The sequence below is a fragment of the Nicotiana tomentosiformis genome, chromosome 1, assembly GCF_000390325.3.
Source record: "Nicotiana tomentosiformis chromosome 1, ASM39032v3, whole genome shotgun sequence".
Lineage (NCBI taxonomy): Eukaryota > Viridiplantae > Streptophyta > Magnoliopsida > Solanales > Solanaceae > Nicotiana > Nicotiana tomentosiformis.
Window position 1 is genome coordinate 32,032,703 of NC_090812.1, and position 4,778 is coordinate 32,037,480.

Sequence of the window (4,778 nt, forward strand, 5' to 3'; positions counted from 1 at the left end):
TAAAAAATAGGAAGTAACTATAAATGTAACAGTCTACAACTTTCAACTATAATTATATTTTTAAAAGGGAGTATAAACTTTAAAAATCGACAAATAATGATTGGTTAAAAATTGACAACAAACGATTAAAAACAGTTCATTTATCACTAATAATAAATACATAAATTATTTATACAATTATAACTTGAGTAAATTTGGGGCCTTAATTGTTTGGGGGCCTAAAGCCATTGCTTTAGAGTCCGTTTGGATTGGCTTAAAAAATATCTTTTCAATAGAAATAGCTTTTAAGCCAAAAAAACAACAAGTTGGGGTTACGCAACTTATTATTTTTTATTTGTTTTAAACAGTTTTAAACTTATTTTAAGCACTTTATAACTTTGTCAAACACTGCAAAAAACTAAAAAAAAATTAAAAATTGATTTGACTACTTAAAAGTCAATCCAAACGACCTCTTAGCGGCTTTAGGGTTAAGCCGCTGATATATTCTAGTGATACTGGTCATGAAAGTCTTCCACGATTTGTGTGGTTTCAGTTAATTCTCACTTCCACTTCTCTTTTTCCCCTGTAATTTAAAAAATTAAAATAATATTACCCTTCAATTTCTGCTGCCTGATATCGACATATCTGTCCCAACTCCCAACTCACAACTGCCATGCATGTTAAAGACTTGGCATTTTGAATCTTCAGATAAATCAAGAGTTTCCGCGTCTTCAAAATTCACGAATAAATTTCATTTAGTATCAGTAAGTTAAATTAATCAAAATGTTGAACTAGTGGCCAGAATTAATACTGCATGCCTTCTCGGAACTATGTTGTGCGAACTCTCCAAAATAGTGCCGTACTCGTATCGGATCCTCCAAAAATAACACTATTTTTGGAGGATCCGACGCGCACCAACAACATTTTCGGCGAACATAGCTAGGGAATGAACTAAGCATAATAAATACATCTCAAATGACATCTTTGCGATTATTATTCCTCGTCTTCCTATATAAACAGACCCCAAAAACTAAAAGCAATATACTTTGAGCTTACCATCTCTATTAGAATAACAAGTTTATCTGATCAAAATGGGACTTTTAGTTGCCGTACTTGTTTTCTTTCTTCAATCCTTTCCTCTACTTGTACCAGCTGAAGCCACTAAAACTGCATTTTTACCACTCACAAACACTAACGAAGTCAAAGCGAGATGTGTTAAGAGTGAAAGGAAAGCCCTTTTAAGATTCAAAGAGAATCTCACAGATCCATCTGACCGACTGGCTTCTTGGGTTGGCAAAGAATGCTGCAACTGGAAAGGTGTTTTCTGTGACATACAAACTGGTAATGTCATTAGGCTTGATCTGAATGATAAATCAGGCAATTGCATTTGGAAGAAAAAGGGCTATTTTATTTCTGGCAATTCATCATCTTGTTTGGGTGGCAACATAAGTCCTGCTTTACAAGACTTGCAACACTTGGAATTTCTAGACTTTGGTGGCAATGACTTCCAAGGACTTGCCACTCCCAGTTTCTTGGGTTCTCTTGGAAATTTACAATATCTTAACCTCAGTCATTCATCCCTTATTGGTATTTCTCCTTCATTTGGAAATTTATCAAGTTTACGTTATTTAGACCTTTATGCATATTCATATCCTTACGATAATGTTGAAAGTAGTTGGATCAAAGATTTGAGTTGGGTTTCAGGTCTGTCTTCTTTGAGGTATCTTGATCTTTCTTTTATAGACCTTTCTTTGGCAACAAACTGGCTTGAGGATTTTAATAAGCTGCCATGTTTAGTGACTCTACGTTTGCAAAACAGTAGTCTTCACTATCTCCCTTATTCCTTCCTCAACTGGAATATGACTTCTCTTTCTTATCTCTCCCTTTCACAGAATAACTTTGTTAATGCTGTGTTGCCTAAATGGTTGTCTAATGCCACCGCGATTGAGACACTTTATATTAGATACAACGATATTGAAGGCCCCATATCAAATGTTGAGTGGGGTAAACTCTGTAATTTGCGGGAGTTGTATCTAATGCACAATAAACTTAATGGAGACATAAGTCGAGTAGTGGAAGGATTGTCCAGCTGCAGCAACACAACCATAGAGGTCTTACGTCTTGGGGATAACACGTTGACAGGACAACTGCCAAATTCGTTAGGACATTTGAAGAAGTTAAGGATTCTTACTATTTCAATTAACCTGATATCAGGCACGATTCCAACATCTATTGAACATCTTTCACGGTTGGAAAGTTTGCACTTGGGAGAGAATCAATTAAAGGGACCCTTACCTGATAGTATTTTTAGTTTTTCTGAATTAACTGAGTTGCGACTTGCAACAAACGCTTTAGAAGGCAATCTTTCACAAAATCACTTTGCTAAACTCCATCAACTGAAACTTTTATCTCTAGCATGTGGAAAAAGTTTTGCAGTCAACTTGACTAATGAATGGGTTCCTCCATTTAGCCTCACCAGTATCGAGCTTAGAAGTTGCAATTTGGGTCCCAAGTTCCCGACATGGTTGGAAACTCAAAAGCAACTTGAGTTTGTTGTTCTCTCTAATAACTCCATTTCAGATCCTATACCTCCTTGGCTTTGGACTCTGTGCTCACAATTGCAATGGCTCGATCTATCGGATAATCAGATTGGTGGAACTCTTCCTAGGTCAGTAAGATTTCCAACAATCTCAAGCTGGACAGTACTGGACTTCTATTTCAGTTACTATTATGGTGTCGTGGTGGACTTAAGCTCCAATCACTTCCATGGTTTGTTACCTCTTTGGCCAAATGTGACACATTTGAATCTTGCAAACAACTTGTTTTCAGGATCTATCCCCTTAAACATTGGTCACGTGATGAAAAAACTCAAGGTCTTAGATCTTTCTGGAAATGCTTTTACTGGATCTATACCATATTCCATAGCAAGAGTGAAGCGGCTATCGAGATTGGACCTTTCAGACAATCATTTGTCTGGAAAGATCCCTGATTGGTGGTATGATTTGCAACAACTTCAGGTCATAGATTTGTCAGGAAACTATCTTTCAGGTAGTATTCCTCCTTCAATATGTTCACCACCTTCACTTTTTTGGTTGAGAGTGAGTCGCAATAACCTTTCTGGAGAATTTCCAAAATCGTTAAGCAATTGCAAAAGCTTGCTTACACTTGACATTGGAGAGAACAAAATCAATGGCACGGTACCTGAGTGGTTCGGAAAAAGCCTATTATCTTTGCAAAAGCTTAGAATGACTAGTAATATGATTCATGGAAACATTCCAGCACAACTATGCTAACTTTCTAGCCTCCATATTCTTGATCTTTCACATAACAACTTTTGCAGGTTCTATCCCTTCCTGCCTGGGAAGCTTGAGAGCTCTTAAGTCTGTGAAATTTTACAAGTGGTTTCCCAACTATGGCTATTTCAACTATGTTTTTACACCCAAGATGAAGTTGGTTAAGAAAGGAACAATGATGACATACACCTTTACTTTAGATCAAGTGAATCTTATTGATCTTTCCTGCAACAATCTTCACGGTGAAATCTCGAATGAGATTACAGGTCTCTCAGCCTTGGGCACATTAAATTTATCTTGCAACCAATTATCAGGAAGAATTCCAGAGAACATAGGGAGGATGCAGCAATTGGAGACACTAGACCTTTCCTCTAACAATCTCTCGGGTTCTATCCCGTTGAGCATGACATCCATCACCTCATTGAGCCATCTTAACTTGTCATATAACAACATGCATGGCCCTATACCAACAACATACCAATTCGGAACCTTTACTGATCCTTCATGTTTTGAAGGTAATCCAAAACTTTGTGGGAAACCATTGATTACAGAATGCTCTTCACCTGGAAAAAAAGAAATGAAAAAGATAATTGAAGACAACGATTATGATGAGCATGAGATAAGGCTATGTTTTTTTGTGAGCGCGGCAGTGGGATTTGTTGTAGTGTTTTTGGCGACATTCAGCAGCTTAATGATAAAAAAATCGTGGGGATACTGCTACTTTCATTTCTTGGAGGAAGTTGGAGAAAGAATTATCAGGTGCTGTTTGGCCTTCATGACTTGCCTTTTCAGCGGCAGGAGGACTTAATTTCCATAGTATTATTGCAACTACCTAATAACTGTTTCTGCTATTATCTTATTCTTTTCTTGTTCTTTCTGTTTGATGTTTGTATTAACTCTAGAGCTTTGATTTTATTGTAGTGAAGATATGGCTGTGGTTGTGTATATAAAATAAAAACGATGAGCTTTGTTATTATGTTCCTCCCTTGAGTTTCTCTCTCTGTGTGTGTTTTAACTTGTACAAACACAGTTTGCTTAAATAATGTAATATTACGTCATGTCCTTATCTTTCTTTTAAAATTCAGGAGTCTCCGCGTACGTGCTTTGTTTCGTAACCAACTCTCAATACTATAATGTAATTGATTGCTCTATTTTTTTATTTCTTTCATATTCAATGCTTAGATGATGAATTTGTAGAAGAATTGAATTGGATTCTTTAACAAATTAGTTGATTCAAAGAGTTATTTTGTTAAATCAGTTAAAAAATTAATTACTTTTTCTCAAAATTAGAGGAAATAATTTTTCTTGATTAAAATTCTTAATATTTAGCTCATTCCAAGTTTTTAATATTTAACTATAACAATATATCTATCAAATAACAATTATATGTTCAAAGGATAACAAAAAATTGATCTGACGTTTCACTTAAAAAATTTTAGTTAATTTTAAAGTCTTAAATATTAAAAATATAATTAAATTACAATTATTTTTCGATATCAAATTTAA

The 4,778-nt window shown here is 35.3% G+C and overlaps 1 pseudogene; it reads left to right on the forward strand.

Moving 5' to 3' along the window:
• The first annotated feature begins 1,070 nt into the window (after positions 1-1,070).
• LOC104116629 (receptor-like protein EIX2) lies at positions 1,071-4,252 on the forward strand (annotated as a pseudogene).
• Positions 4,253-4,778: the final 526 nt, after the last annotated feature.